Below are 17,653 nucleotides of genomic sequence, written 5' to 3'. Positions count from 1 at the left end.
CAGTGCTGTACAGAGATTATCATCATTTACTGTGCCAAATGGCACTCACAAACTTTATTCCAAATGAACCTCTCTGTATTTCTTAAGTAGTATTTGAGGTAACCAAGGTACACAAGGGGCAAATATACAAGCTCTATACAGATCATGCTCTTGGTCAGATATGGACCTAGCACCCTTGTATTTCAATGTTGCAATGGTGACCACTTAGATGAGAGATGTGAACAAGGTGAAAGGAAGCACCAAAATAACTGAAGCTTACATAAAATTTTCAAGAAAACCTGTGATCACTTTTATTCTGCTTAAACCGCTTTAGAGTAGTCCCTGGTGGCTTTCCCCTGTCCACCAGCCCTGATTGAATAATTTACTTTATACTTTACTTTTTACTTTATAATCAAACACGGAGAGATCTATCAATCAAGGTTGGTGATGGTGGCCTCTTGGGACCACCTGGTGACTCAGGGTTTAGGCAGCATGAAAGTATATGGCAGGTTCCCTCTAAAGAGGACCTTTTATCTTCCAGTTATACATGAACAATTCAAGAACTTTGTTTTGTCTTAGGGGTTTTTAAAACAAATATGGATTTTTTAAGTTGTTTTTTTTATATATAAAAAGGAGGTTTTGGTTTTAATCTGAGCACAGGACAATATAAGCTCCTTAGAACTCTGTTTACTAAGGATTTGTTCACATATGTCCAGGAATGTGCATGATGCAAAAATATGGATATGTTGTGCCCAGCAATTCCTCCAGTGCAACCACACAGGAGGGAAATTATGCTTGATTACCAAATAGATGTACACTTATAAGGAGAAAAGTGTTATATATTTGGAAAAAGAAGGAGGTGTTTTCAGATTCTACAGAATTTATTGAGGTTGCATTATCATAGCTTTGGTTTCAATATAATAGTTACATAGTTAATTTCAGGAAATACTACCTTAGATGTCATTGCTATTAAGGGGTATGTCGCCCCTAGGCATGTTATCCCCTATCCAAAGGATAGGGGATAACATGTCTAATTGCAGGGGGTCCAGCCTAGGGACCCATCGCGATCTCTGGGCCTGCACTGCGGCGTTACGGTTACAGAAGCTGGCTAGTACAGAGCCGTCCCGCTTCCTCCCATAGACATCAATGGAAGGGGCAATGCAGCTGTGTTCGCCAGTCATCCGGCACAGAGTGGAATTCGCATTATGTCAATCTTAGGCACCAGGAGGACAACACACTGTTCGACGATTCCCATCTTTGTGAAAAATTGCCCTATCTGTCCCCTAATAATTAAGTTGCCCATGACCAGTACTTGCCTGGCCCTCCCTGGACTCCTATTTCTTTCTTTACTCGAGCAGACACCCCCCTAGATGTCAAAGGTCTTATCTTGCTGCAGCAAAGCTATTCCTGAACTTACATCCCCATTAAATGTCATCTTGGAGAACTTGTTGGGGTGTGCTAAATGAAAACTAGTCTGTCTGGAACGTTTCTTCTTACCCCACCTCCTAATTGCCACACAACTAGCTGCCTCACTGTCCTGCACTTCCATACTGCCACCCATCCCCACATCAGCCTATTTGGTGGAGTAGGTGGCACATGGTGTTTTTTACACACCTTTCCTTTTGTTTGATTTAAAAAAAAATATATGTTGGGTCCATATATTTTATCCTAAGCATATTATTAAAAGTTAAGTTTTACGTAATGCATATCCTCAATACTTACTTGTAGTCTGATGCTGAGTAATGCCTGCAACTGGGGAGCAGTGCCTTAAATCTGTTTTGCACTATCCATATTTGTGAAGTGTTGGTGTGGCACCATGGTCAATCTACTCTGATGCATCAGGCATTGGTGGGTGGAAATCCTGGCTGATCCATGCTTGATTCATCTTCACAAAGGTCAGTCTCTCCACATTTTTCGTGGACATACGAGTTCTCCTTGGGGTTATTGTGGCTCCTGCCGCACTAAACACCCGCTCTGATGGCACACTACTGGCTGGGCAGGACAGCATTTCCAGGGCAAACTCTGCTAGTTGCGGCCAAAAATCAAGTTTAGCTGCCCAGAAGTGAAGCGGATCTTCAAGGTGTGTTGGTATGGTCATGTCAAGGTATGCCACCACCTGCTGGTTAAGGTCCTGCTCCAGGTCTACCTGCTGCTGATGAGTTGCTCCACTATGTGGGTGAAGAAAGCTACTCATCAGCGACTGTAGACTCAGGCTGCTGTTGTTGGAGCTGGTACTTCTCCTGCCACCCCTCCCCAGCAGCCATGGCAGTGGAAGGAAAGTGCAGAGGGTGCCCTGAGTTACACCTGCGAGAGGATGGACGATGGCACAGATAGGCATCAGCCAACTGACTACGTAGGATGTCTATGTAGTAGGCCAGTTTGTTCTCACTCTCAGTGGGTGTAAAAAAGGCCCCAATTTTGTGCCAGAAGTCATCCCACTGCCAAATGGTGACAATTCGGTGGTCAATACGCAAGCAACTGAGCACGCATAGTGCCATTTGTGCAAGTGACTCAGAGGGACTCCCTGGCTCCATCTCCACTGCATACTGCCACGGTGTGTATGGGTCCTCTATCTCCCCTTCCTCATACCCCTTTAGCTCCTCTAGCTGCTCCTGCTCCTCCTCTCCTGTCAGATGACTAGAAAAACCACAAATCTTGCAAAACCTTCGCTGTGCTCCACTGTGCCCCTCCGCCTCCTCCAGTTCAGCCCCCACAGGGCTCATGTGGCCATGACATGTAGGTGCCATGTCTCCAGTGCCCTTACCAGCCATCGTTTCCAACACGTGTGGTGGTAGATGAAGCAGTGGAATTACGTTGTTAATTCCGTAATTCTGGCGAGTCCCCCTATCCGCTTGGATCATCAAGAAATCGGTGATGGCTTTTCTCTGTTCATGTAGTCGGTCCAACATATTGAGGGTAAAATTCCAACGTGTGGAAATGTCGCAAATCATACTGTTGGGGGATGCCGTTCTGACACTGCAGCTCAAGGAGGGTGTGTTTTGCTGTGTACGAGTGGCTGAAGTGCATGCAAAGTTTCCTTCCCATTGTTGGGATGTCTTTCAGATGGAGGGAACACTTCAGGAACCGATTGACAACCAGATTGAACATGTGTGCCATTCAGTGAGCATGGCTCAGGCTTCCTTGTCTCAGCGCAGACAAGATGTTCTTCCCATTGTTGGTCCCCATGGTTCCCATTTCCAATTTTCATGGAGTAAGTCATGATTCGATTTCTTGATGAATGACTTTTAGCAGTTCCTCCCCTGTGTGACTCCGTTTGCCAAGGCAAACCTTGTGAAAAACAGCGTGACATCGCCGCGCCCTGCAAACATGGTATGCTGGAGGGGCACCGAGACTTGTCCGTGCAGTAGAGGCTGAGGACACGGTGGAGAATAAGGAGGCAGAGGTGCAAAATTGAAAGGATTATAATTTTTTAAAGGGTCCTTAATGGGTTAAACCGTATTGGTGTACTGAAAATTGTACAAAAAATGTATACTTTTGGCTGGCCTGTCACAGTATCTAGGCCCTTAAGACTTTAACAAGAACAAAATAGTACACCACTTAGATTTACATATGTGGTTTGCACTTATGAGGGGAGGACAATGCGCTCCAGTATGCTTAAAAAAGTATTTGTGTACAACACCAGTCGATGTGTACTTTGGGGTGGCCTTTCACAGTATCTAGGCCCTTAAGATTTTAACAGGAAAAATATAGTACACCACTTAAATGTACGTATGAGGTATGCACTTATGAGGGGAGGACAATGTGCTCCAGTACGCTTAAAAAAGTATTTGTGTATAACATCAGCCGGTGTGCACTTTTGGCTGGCCTTTTACAGTATCTAGGCCCTTAAAACTTTAACAGGAACAAAATAGTACACCACTTAGATGTACATATGTGGTATGCATTCATGAGGGAAGAACAATGTGCTCCAGCATGCTTAAAAAGTATTTGTGTACAACACCAGCAGTACACACCAAGGCTACAGCCCACAGTCGCTGTGTACTACACCGAAAATTGCACTCTCTCTCGATCTCACTCCCTTCCCCATCAGTGCTTCTAGGCAGGATTTGGGATTGAGGTGAATCACTGCTGTTCTGTGCCACACTGTGCAACACACAGCGCTGTCTGTCCCTCTCTATCTCTCTGCAATGAAAGGATGGAGTGACTGGCCCAAGACTGGCTGTTGATGGGCTGGGGTGACTGGCTGCTGATGGGCTGATATGCTGCATGTGATTCAGGGTCATCTCGCCTACCCTTGTTCCCGCCATCCCAGGATTCTTGCCTCATGTTCTCACATGTGGATCCACCATTTTAGATGCCCTGGTGCCTGGACCTCACTAAATAGAGTTTAACCCCTTCAGGACTAAGCCCATTTTCACCTTAAGGACTCAAAACAATCTTTGTTTTTGCACTTTCGTTTTTTCCTCCTCATTTTCTAAAAATCATAACACGTTCAATTTTGCACCTACAGACCCATATAAGGGCTTGTGTTTTGCATCACCAATTGTACTTTGTAATGACATTACTTATTTTATAACATAATCTGCGGCGAAATAAAAAAAAATTATTTCTGGCGTGAAATAAAAAAAAACACACCATTTTGCTAATTTTTTGGGATTCTGTTTCTACGCAGTGCACTTTTCATATCAAATACAGATTATCTTTATTCTGTAGTTCCATACCCAATTTATTTAGGTTTAATTTATTTACTACTTTAAAAAAAAAATTGATATACATGAACCAAAATTAGTATGTTTAAAATTGTTATTTTCTGACCCCTATAACTTTAAAATTTTTCCGCGTATGGGGCTATATGATAGCTTATTTTTTGTGCTGTTGTCTGTAGTTTTTATCGGTACTATTGGTTCTGATGGGACATTTTGATAGTTTTTTTACCAACCCCTTAAAGGACATCTGCAGCACTGGTACTTAAAAAAAAAAGTTTACCTCATCTGATAGCTCATTAAAAGACCTTTCCAAAGATACCTCCTTTGCCCAAAACGGTCAAGCCGTTCTCTGGTAATTGCCACCCAAAGCAGTAAGCAGCCATGTCATAAAGACTACATTTCCCATGACCCCCTGCACCTGCTTCCTGTAAGCTGCTGCTCTCCTCCCCCTCCTCTCCCCTCCTCTCCCCCCAAGGAAATTATAATAAATTATAATAAAGTGACGCCCACAGCTCCTTCCCTTGTGGTTATCCCCTCCCATCCTCACCACATGTTCTCCCCTGTCCAATAGGAGAGCCGGCTGCGGCTGCCTGGAAAACAGCTTACATAGCTATAATGTACAGTGTGGAGTTGCAGGGGTGCCTCCAGCTGTTGCAAAACTACAATTTCCAGCATGTCAGGACAGCCAACGGCTGTCAGGGCATGCTGGGAGTTGTAGTTTTGCAACAGCTGTAGGTGCTCTGGTTAGGAAACACTGGTATAGATTATGGTGCAACATTTAGGGACTGAGGACAGGGGGACAACGTGGACTTATGGACCTCTCAGCAGCAGTGACCACCAGGAATGCTATGCTTTCTCTCAGCAGCACACTGCTGTAAACTTTATTCCAAGAGGCCAGTGAGAAAAGGGACACACAGTACAATAGCTAACATGGTTGTGAGAGGCAGACACATAAAGGGTTACTGCCTTCACTGACAGCAGCATCCGGGCAGATGTCACCACGGAGACCGGGGAGGAGGGAGGCGCAGGCCGTGCTGAAGCTGATTGCAGGCACAGGCTCTGAAACGGCTCAGCTTACAGCCCTGAAACTCCCCTACTGTGCGCTCAGCCAATTAGAGCAGAGCACATAACAGCCTAATGAATATGTATGAGGTTGGAGGAGCTGCAGGGGGAGTGAAGGATTCTGGGAGTTTGTGACGTAGCGTCGACCTAGCTGACAGCCCCATAGGGAATAACAGGTAGACGCTACTCACATTAGAGCCCCAGGCAGCAACTTCCTGTGACAGCAAAGCAGCTAAACTGTGCAGAAAAGTTAATGGAGCACAATTAGTAAGTTGCATAACTTATTATTTAATGACATTAGAGCACTACTTCATTAGCACTGCAGTTGTCCTTTAAGGACGCAGGGTGTATGCATACGCCCCTGTTTCCAAGTCCTTAAGAACCCAGGGAGTATGGATATGCCCTGTGTTCTTCCGGCCCCTGACGCTTGCCGGGCAGGGACCGGACCAGGATGACTGTTGATATCGTTCAGCAGGCATCCCAGCATATCGCCCAGGGAGGTCCTGAGGTCCCCCCATATCGGCGATCGCCGCAAATCGCGTGTCAATTCAGATATGCGATTTACGGTTATTCCAGGTCAATCGGGTCTCTGGTGACCCGTTGACCAGGAAAAAGGGTGAATGGGGCTGTCCGAGACAGCCCCATTCACCCTTACTCAGCAGGAGTGCCGCCTTGCGATCACGTGATTGATCGGTCAGAACGACCGATCAATCACGGACCTGCTGGGGATGGCGGTCGGAGCGGAGATTGTCGCCGGCGGGGGTCCCCTCAGGATCGGTGGCGGCAACAGGAGCAGCAGGATCGGCTGCAGCAGTGGCGGCATCCCGGGGCAGGATACAGCAGGAAGTAAGGCCTCGTCACTTCCTGCTGTTGCTTAGCAACAACTCTCGGCATGCAAAGCCAAAGGGCATGCTGGGAGTTGTAGTTTTGCAATAGCTGGAGTTCTAACTACAACTCCCAGCATGCCCTTTGGTAGTCTGTGCATGCTGGGGGTTGTAGTTATGCAACAGCTGGAGGCCCATTTTTTCTATGAAAAAGTGCATCCAGCTGTTGCATAACTACAACTCCCAGCATGCACAGACTACCAAAGGGTATGCTGGGAGTTGTAGCAGTGTGCCTCCAGCTGTTGCAAAACTACAACTCTCCCCATGCCCTTCGGCTGTCAATGCATTGGTTGTGAAACATAGTTTTTTTTTAACTAATTCAGTGTTTTGCAACCAGTGTCCCTCCAGCTGTTGCAAAAATACAACTCTCAGCATGCACTGAGAGACTGTACATGCTTGGAGTTCTAGTTTTGCAACAGCTGGAAGCACACTGGTTGTGAAACACTGAGTTAAGTAACAAACTCTCAGTGTTTCACAACCAATGTGCCTCCAGCTGTTGCATAACCACAACTCCCATCATGTATGGTCTGTCAGTACATGCTTGGAGTTGTAGTTTTGCAACAGCTGGAGGTTTGCCCCCCCCCCCATGTGAATGTACAGGGTACATTCACACGGGTGGGTTTACAGCAAATTCTGCTGCAAGTTTGAGATTTTCCGTCGCAGCAAATTTTCCGCCGCAGCTCAAACTCCCAGCTCAAACTCACTGTAAACCTCCACCCGTGTGAATGTATCCTAAAAAAACTACAACGCACAAAATAAAAAGTAAAACACTACATACCCCTACACAGTCCCTCCCCCCCAAATAAGAAAAATACGTACGGCACTGTTTCCAAAACGGAGCCTCCAGCTGTTGAAAAAAAAAAAACTCACAGTATTGCCGGACAGCCACTGACTGTCAAGGCATGCTGGGAGTTTTGCAACAGCTGGAGACACCCTGTTTGGGAAACAGTGCCATAGGGTATTTAGTCCTCAAATGCGCATGGTGCTCTCTTGCTTCGGAACCCTGTCGTATTTCAAGGATACAGTTTAGGGCCCACATATGGGATATCTCCGTACTTGGGAGAAATTGTGTTACACATTTTGGGGGGGCTTTTTCTCCTTTTACCCCTAATAAAAAGGTAAAGTTGGGGCCTACACCAGCATGTTAGTGTAAAAAAACAAAATTTTTACACTAACATGCTAGTGTTGCCCCATACTTTTAATTTTCACAAGCGGTAAAAGGAAAAAATGACCCCAAAATTTGTAATGCAATTTCTCCTGAGTACGGAAATACCCCATTTGTGTGCGTAAAGTGCTCTGTGGGCACACAGCAAGGCTCAGAAGTGAGAGTGCACTATGTACATTTGAGGTCTAAATTGGTGATTTGCACAGGGGTGGCTGATTTTACAGCGGTTGTGACATAAACGCAAAACAATAAATACCCACATTTGACCCCATTTTGGAAACTGCACCCCTCACGTAATGTAACAAGGGGTATAGTAAGCCTTAACACCCCACAGGTGTTTGACAAATTTTTGGATGTGAAAATAAAAAAAATAAAAAATGTTTTCACTAAAATGCTGGTGTTACCCTACATTTTTCATTTTCACAAGGGAGAATAGGAAAAAAGACCCCCAAAATTTGTAACCCCATTTCTTCTGAGTAAAAAAAATACCCCATATGTGGATGTAAAGTGCTCTGCGGGTGCACTACAATGCTCAGAAGAGAAGGAGCGCCATTGGGATTTTGGCAAGAGAAGGTGTCTGAAATTGAAGGCCATGTGTGTTTACAAAGCCCCAATAGTGCCCCCCCCACATGTGACCCCATTTTGGAAACTACACCCCTCACGTAATGTAATAAGAGGTGCAGTGAGCATTTACACCCACAGGTGTCTGACAGATTTTTGTAACAGTGGTCTGTGAAAATGAATTTTTTTTTTTCATTTGCACAGCCCACTGTTCCAAAAATCTATCAAATGCCAGTGGGGTGTAAATGTTCACTGCACCCCTTATCAAATTCTGTGAGGGGTGTAGTTCCAAAATGGGGTCACATGTGGGGGGGTCCACTGTTCTGGCACCATGGGGGGCTTTATGAACACACATGGCCTCCCACTTCTATTCCAACAAAACGCTCAATGGCGCTCCTCCTCTTCTGAGCATTGTAGTTCGCCCGCAGAGCACTTTACATCCACATATGGGGTATTTCCATACTCAGAAAAAATGGGGTTACAAATTTTGGGAGGCTTTTTCTTCAATTACCCCTTGTGAAAATGAAAAATTTGGGGCAACACCAGCATTTTAGTGAAAAAAATCTAATTTTTCATTTTCACGTCCAAATTTAGCAGAAATTTTTCAAGCACCTGTGGGGTGTTAAGGCTCACTGTATGCCTTGTTATGTTCCTAGAGTTGTGTAGTTTCCAAAATAGTATGCCATGTGTTTTTTTTTTGCTCTTCTGGCACCATAGGGGCTTCCTAAATCCGACATGCCCCCCAAAAGCAATTTCAGCAAAATTTGCTTTCCAAAAGCCAAATGTGACTTCTTCTCTTCTGAGCATTGTAGTGCGCCAGCAGAGCACTTGACTTCCACACGTGGGGTATTTCCATACTCAGAAGAGATGAGGTTACACCTTGTAAAAATGTAAAATTTGGGGGGAAACCAGAATTTTAGTGAAAAAATAATTTATTTACACATCCGACTTTAACGAAAAGTTGTCAAACACCTGTGGGGTGTTAAGGCTCAGCGGACCCCTTGTTACGTTCCTTGGGGGGTGTAGTTTCCAAAATAGTATGCCATGTGTTTTTTTTTCTGCTGTTCTGGCACCATAGGGGCTTCCTAAATGTGACATACCCCCCAAAAACCATTTCAGAAAAACTCACTCTCCAAAATCCCATTGTTGCTCCTTCCCTTCTGAGCCTTGTAGTGCACCCACAGAGCACTTGACATCCACATATGAGGTATTTCCTTACTCGAGAGAAATTGGGTTACACATTTTGGGGGGCTTTTTCTCCTTTTACCCCTTGTAAAATTTCAAAAACTGGGTCTACAAGAACACGCGAGTGTAAAAAATGAAAATTTAGAATTTTCTCCTTTACCTTGCTGCTATTCCTGTGAAACACCTAAAGGGTTAACACACTTTCTGAATGTAATTTTGAATACTTTGGGGAGTGCAGTTTTTATAATGGGGTCTTTTATGGGGTATATCTAATAAGAAGACTCCTCAAATCCACTTCAAAACTGAACCGGTCCCTGAAAAATTTGTGGAAAATTGCTGCTGAACTTTGAAGCCCTCTGATGTCTTCCAAAAGTAAAAACATGTCAACTTCATGATGCAAATATAAAGTAGACATATCGTATATGTGAATTAATATATAATTTATTTGCGATATCCATTTTCCTTACAAGCAGAGAATTTCAAAGTTAGAAAAATGCTAAATTTTCAAAATTTTCATGACATTTTGGGATTTTTCACCAAGAAAGGATGCAAGTAATGATGAAAATTTACCACTATCATAAAGTAGAATATGTCAAGAAAAAACAATCGCTGAATCAGAATAATCGGTAAAAGCATCCCAGAGTTATTAATGCATAAAATTACAGTGGTCAGAATTGCAAAAAAGGGCTGAGTCCTTAAGGTGAAAAAGGGCTCAGTCCTTAAGGGGTGAATATTTTTATGGTATATGAAGTGACCAAAAATTCACAATTTTGGACTTTCGTATTTTTTTACATGTACGCCATCAACCATGCGGTTTAGCTAACCTTATATTTTAATAGTTCGGATATTTACGCATGCGGCGGTATCACATATGATTTTTTAATCTGAAGTCTCCAAATCTCAATTCACAGACTTAAAGGGGTACTCCGGTGAAAACTTTTTTTCTTTTAAATCAACTGGTGGCAGAAAGTTAAACATATTTGTAAATTACTTCTATTAAATAATGTTAATCCTTCCTGCATGGTTACTAAAATGGACAGAGATGTCAGCAGAGAGCACTGTGCTCGTGATGTCATCAGTGTTCCAAAAAGAAAAGAATTTCCTCTGTAGCATTCAGCAGCTAATAAGTACTGGAAGGATTAAGATTTTTTAATAGAAGTAATTTACAAATATGTTTAACTTTCTGCCACTAGTTGATTTAAAAGAAAAAAGGTTTTCACCAGAGTACCCCTTTAAGACAAAGTCCCGCTTTAAATCCCATCACACTCTATCAGCTTGCACACTCGCTTTCTCAGTTGCCTTTACAGCAGTATATCCACAACAAAGCGTTTATTTGATTGTTGCTCTGCAAAAAAAAATTTTATACTACTAATCACAGTCTGACAATGAAAGGCCAGTTGTTCCTGATGACTGAAAAAGACCCTGTTTACATGTAACCATTATTGCAGTTTGGCATGCCTGATGGCACAAATTCTTAACGTCAGATTAATTTCTGTTACGATGGCAGTGATTATTGTTGATTAAAACAATTGCTTGAGTTCATTTCCATGCAGTAATTATTGTTAGTTACAGACAGAATTAATCATATTGTAAGCAAAATCATAGTGTGTAAATTGACCCATAGGTTATGTTCACACACAATATTTTGGGTTGTTTTGAGACACAAATCGTATCTTCTAAGAAGTTTAAAAAATGTCCTTCAAATCTGAAAGTAAAATGGACCAAATGGTTTTTCATCTACTTTGTTACTTTGCCTGTTATTTTGTGCCTTTTCTTTAGTGTTTCTTGCGTGTTTTTTAAGAGTAAAAAAAAATGGCTGATAAACTTTGTGGGAACATAGCTATAAACCCAGTCATATGTACAAATATATTATTGTGTAATACAGGGGGATTAAAAATGAATGGTGCAAAATAATAGCCTCGATAGTTATAACCGAGAGAAAATAACACATTTCACGACTAGACTTAAGGGAACTTCACTGCATGTTATGGCTACATGTGGTTACCCATGGTAACAAAGACACAATGGGGAAGATTTATCAAAACTTGTGAAGAGGAAAAGTTGACCAGTTGCCCATCGCAACCAATCAGATTGCTTCTTTCATTTTTCTGCGGTCTTTTTAAAAACGTAAGAACAAATTTGATTGATTGTTATGAACTACTGGTTAACTTTTCTTTTGAACAGGTTTCGATAAATCTCCCTTAATGGCCTTTCCAAGAACTAGCTTCTACATGAAAAAACAAAAAATTGGAAAAAAATTGCCTTTTTTGGGGGGGATCAGGGGTTGTGTATATGTGAGCCTGAATGGTAGTAACAGCAACATGGATTGTGGACTAGTTATAGTTGTAGTCAGCGGATAGCAGGCAGTGGTGGACTAGTGATAGTTTAGTATCAAATGTACAGCAGGCAGTGATAGTGGTTGTTATATTCACTGTGTCTTCTGACTCCTTTAAATCAGTGGGCAGCAACATAATACTTAAGCGGAATTTTAGCTGCAGGAAACTGGCTGTGCATTCGCTATGTTTGACTCCACCCTGAAAGTTTTACAATAGGCCCTGTTCTTGCAAAATTCAACATGCAAGAAGCTTTTTCTTGCTTCAATGTCACCATCTTATGTCACACTATGTAAACACATTTCATTTTTGAAAAATGAAAATTGTGCTGAGAGGTTGCTATAAACAACTACTGTATATTCTCGAGTATAAGCCAACCCGAATATAAGCTGAGGCCCCTAATTTTACCCCCAAAGCCCAAGAAAAGTTATTGACTTGGCTATAAGCCTAGGGTGGGAAATACATCATCCCCCCATGTAATCATCCAGACCCCCGTCATCACCCTCCCCCCTTCATCATTACCACCTCTCAATCCCTTCATCAGTGGTCTTCAACCTGCGGACCTCCAGATGTTGCAAAACTACAACTTCCAGCATGCCTGGACACTGGACAGCCATCGGCTGGAGGTCCACAGGTTGAAGACCACTGTGGCCTTTGTCATCATCCAGCCCCCCCCCCTTTTGTTTTGTACTCACCTCACCTTGGCGGGAAGTTAGGGTGAGCTGATCCAGGCCATCTATGCTGCAGGGACCATCCGGGGCGGAGGATTAGTCGTTGCGGGCTGTCCATTTTCACCGGGGGGGGGGGCCTCTTCTCCGCGCTCAGGGCCTGCCCCGGACTAGTGACGTTGCGCATGAACGTCCCTGTGCATCGTCGTCAAGGCAACGTCACTAGTCCAGGGCCAGGCCCAAAGCGCGGAGAAGAGGCCCCTCCAGGTGAAAATGGACAGCCCGCAATGACTAATCCTCCCCACCGGACGGTCCCTGCAGCATAGATGGCCCGGACCAGCTCACCCTTCCTTCCCACCGAGGGGAGGTGAGTACAAAACAAAAGGGGGCGAGGGGGGGGGGGGGGGGCTGGATGATGACGAAGGCCCCAGTGGTCTTCAACCTGCGGACCTCCAGAGGTTTCAAAACTACAACACCCAGTATGCCCGGACAGCCGATGGCTGTCCAGGCATGCTGGGAGTTGTAAGTTTTGCAACATCTGGAGGTCCGCAGGTTGAAGACCACTGATGAAGGGATTGACAGGTTCAGAGTTCACTCGAGTATAAGCTGAGGGGGGCGTTTTCAGCACGAAAAATCGTGCTGAAAAACTCGGCTTATACTCGAGTATATACGGTATGCCAGTTTTGCTTTGATTTTCAGTCACTGGCCATTTCCCACTGATATTACTTCATCTGCAGGCCTTTACTTTTGCACCATCCTTTTGAATCCCCCTGTATTTCATCTGCAAGATATTTTCTCCTAATTTTACCTGTCTGTCAATGATTCATTCTTTTTACACATCCTTTTAATATTTTTGAGAGATTTGGGAAATAAGTTATTTAAATGATATGAACTTATTATTAACATATAACATATCAGATATGGTTTTATGTGCATAGATAATAAAGAGAATGATTATTAATCTTATGAATTCTATCTAATTAAATATGGTTTAATGTGCTAATAATGTCTTAACACTTAACAAAATAAATGTGAAATAGGTATGTGGATAGTAGGGATGAGTGAATCAAATCTGCTGAATCCAATTTTGTTACGAATTTCAGGAAAAATTTGATTCACAACGAATGTGAATATGGCCGCAATTCGATTGTGCGAATCGCTTAATTAAACTCCATTTAGTGTGGTCCAGGCTCCTGGGCATTTAAAATGGCGGATCCACATGTGAGGACATGGGGCAAGGAATCCTGGGAAGGCAGAAACAAGGGTAGGCGGGATGTCCCTGAATCACATGCAGCATGCAGCCTATCAGTAGCCAGCCACTCCTGTGAGGTCACAGCCAGGGGCGTAGCTAGAAACCACAGGGCCCAGATGCAAGAAATTGTCCTGGGCCCCCATACCCTCCCCCCACCCCCCGGCGACATGCTTTCCCAATCCCTGACGACCCCCTTACTCGGCCTCAGCCGCACAAAGATATCGGTAACTACAGCAGAGATGGGACACAGTCAGGAGAATACACAGTGATTTAGGTGACTTACAGACAGGGCTGGACTGGGACCAAAAATAGGCCCGAGCATTTTTAAATAAGCAGCCCATTTTTATGGTGGAGGTCTGACTGATGGGACCTCCACCAATCCCCTTTGTTCAAGTGGCTCTCCAGATGTTGGAAAGCTGCAACTCCCATCGTGTCTGAAGAGCCTCAGGATTTATGGGAGTTGTAGTTTTGCAACAGCTGGAGAGCCACAGATAGAGTACAGCGTCATCCATCATAACTACAGAACTTACAACTGACTACAGCTCTGATGGGACAGTCCGGAGAAAACACAATGATATCAGTGACTACAGCTCTGATGGGACAGTCAGGAGAATACACAATATCAGTGACCTGAGTGACATCTTCTCTGTCGTCTTTCCTTTTCTTCCTCATCTGGACCAGATGTCAGGACTTCTTCCAGTTACATCTTCTCTGCAGAGTCAAACCCCCGGATATCATTGGTTTCTCATCCTCTGTATAAAGACAATAATCATTAGATTTCTGCCAAATACTGTACCCCCTGAATATAATACTGCCAAATACTGTACCCCCTGAATATAATACTGTCAACCACTGTACCCCCTAAATATAACCCTGCCACATGTTGTACTCTCTAAATAAATGATTGCCACACACCATACCCCCTGAATATAATAATACCACACACTGTACCCCGAGTATAATAATGTCATCCTCTGTACTCCCTGAATAGAATACTGCCATACACTGTATCCCTGAATATAATACTCAAACACACCATGCCCCTGAATATAATACTGCCACACACTGTACCCAGAGTATAATAATGCCACCCACTGTATCCCCTGAATATAATACTGCCATACACTGTACCCTCTAAATATAATACTGCCACACACTGTACCCTGAATATAATACTGCCACACACCGGGCCCCTGAATATAATACTATTAGGCCTTAATATGAATATAATACTAATAGGCCATATAACTCCTGAGGACGGTGATGACTCACCGAAACATGTAGAGGGGGCACATATTGTTGATTTTAGTCATTATATGCCAATACAAGTGGGACCTAAAACGGTTTTTCCACCATCATCAGATAAAGAAAGTGGTTGTTCCCCCTCAATATATGCGAAGATAGGCATATATGACATGTAATTTTAATTCACTTTGAGCACCATTCCTTTTCTTTTTATTATAGTTTAATAAAAGTTAAGTTTTAGGTGATCCTACTTTATAGGGATATCTGTACCCCAGGCAAAGAGCCTTGGGGTAATTGTGTTTTGTGGTGTATCAGATCCCGAATTGCCTTTGGGGGCAATTGTGGTTAGAATATAATACTAGCCACACACTGAACTCTCTCAATATAATACTGCCACACACGGTACCCTCTGAATATAATACTGGTACACACTTTACCACCTGAGTAAAATACTGCCACACACTGTAGCCTCTAAATATAACCCTGCTATATGCTGAACCCTGAATATAATATAAATCTTCCTCCCGATTCCATTGTTCCACCCTCTTTCCCCCTAGACATGTTAGTCCTCTTCATACTCCCCTACACCAACATACAGTCCCATGTAAATAACATCACTCCTCTACCACCAACATACAGTCCCATGTAAATAACATCCACCAACATACAGTCCCATGTTAATAACATCACTCCCCTACCACCAACATACAGCCCCATGTAAATAACATCACTCCCTTACCGCCATCATACAGTCCCATGTAAATAACATCTCTCTGCTACTACCAGCATACAGTCCCATGTAAATAACATCACTCTGCTACAACCAGCATACAGTCCCATGTAAATAATATCACTTTCCTACCACCAGCATACAGTCCCAGGTAAATAGCATCACTCCTATACCACCAATATACAGTCCCATGTAAATAACATCACGCCAATGCTTGTCTCCATTCCATGGAGGTTCCTGTTGCTTTTTCATGGCAAGAATAATGGGGGAGATTTATCCAAGCTTAGCACATAGCAACCAATCCCATTTCAACTTTAATTTTTCAGGAGCTGGAATCTGATTGGTTGCTATAGACAACTGCTCAAGTGTTCCTCAAGAATGCCCGGAAAGCCCTTCAGCTGTTGCAAAACTACAACTTTCAGCATGCCCAAGCAGCCTTTGGCTGTCTGGGCTTGCTGGGAATTGTAGTTTTGCAACATCTGGAGATCTGGTTCACTAGTTTGTTAGAGGAAGGCATTTTGTATAGTGAAAGCCCCCCCCCCAAGGGGCCTCCTCATCATTACACACACACACCCCTGTCCTCGGCCTCCTAATCAACTTTACATGACATCCCAAAGTGCCCCCCTGTCCTCCACATCATCGTTACACCCCCATCCTCCTCATCATCATTACACCCCCCACCAATCCCCCCCAAAAAACCCCACCCCCAGCTCTACTCACCTTCCTGAAGCTAAGCGAAGCTATGGGATGAAGCTGGAGAGCCTGCTGCTCCTGTCACTGCCGGGGATGGATCTTGCGGGGGCCGGAGGCTGTGACTGGTCACGTGCTTGCCTGCGCTGCTCTCAACAGGCCTCTGCCTCTCCATCTGACCCTGCTGCAGCAACAGGGCCCATGGCGGTTTTTAAAAAGTGATGGCAGCAGTGCTCCCGGGACTTGTAGCTGCAGTATATAGCACAGTGAAGTGGCAGGGGGGCCCTGTGGGCCCCGCTGGCTATGGGGCCTGGTTGTGATTGTGACCCTTGCGACCTCTATAGCTACTCCACTGGTCACAGCCCTATGTAATCGGCAGCCATCTTGCGGCCAGTATCTTTAGTCTTTTATTTCAGAGAGAGAGAAAGAGAGGGACAGACAGCACTGTGTGTTGCACAGAAAAGCATTTTTCCAGCAGCGATTCACCTCCTAGTCACATCAGCATTCTGTTGCACAGAGAGAGGGACAGAGAGCAGTGTGTGTTGCACAGAAAAGCATTTTTACAGCAGCGATTCACCTCCCAGTCACATCAGCGTTCTTTTACAGAGAGGGACAGAGAGCAGTGTGTTGCACAGAAAAGCTTTTTTTTACAGCAGCGATTCACCTCAAGCCCAAATCCAGCCTAGAAACACTGATAGGGAAAGGGAGTGAGATTGAGGGGCAATTTTGGGTGTAGTACACAGCGTGCGCTGCAGCACTGGTGTGTACTGCTGGTACTGAAAAAGAAACTGTTTTAAGTGTACTATAGCACATTGTCCTCCCCTCATAAGTACACAACACATATGTACCGCTAAGTGGTGTACTATTTTGTTCCTGTTAAAGTCTTAAGGGCCTAGATACTGTGAAAGGCCAGGCAAAAGTACACACCTGCTGGTGTTGTACACAAATACTTTAAGCGTACTGGAGCGCATTGTCCTCCCCTCATGAGTGCATGACACATATATAAATCGAAGTGGTGTACTATCTTGTTCCTGTTAAAGTCTTAAGGGCCTAGATTCTGTGAAAGGCCAGGCAAAAATACACACCTGCTGGTGTTGTAGACAAATACTGTTTTAAGCATTTTCGAGCGCATTGTCCTCCCTTCATAAGTGCATACCACATACGTATATCTAAGTGGTATACTATTTTGTTCCTGTTAAAGTCTTAAGGGCCTAGATACTGAGAAAGGCCAG

This window comes from Hyla sarda, chromosome 9 (genome assembly GCF_029499605.1).
Source record: "Hyla sarda isolate aHylSar1 chromosome 9, aHylSar1.hap1, whole genome shotgun sequence".
Classification (NCBI taxonomy): Eukaryota; Metazoa; Chordata; class Amphibia; order Anura; family Hylidae; genus Hyla; species Hyla sarda.
The sequence above is the reverse complement of the archived record's forward strand: the minus strand, read 5'-3'. Positions refer to the sequence as shown.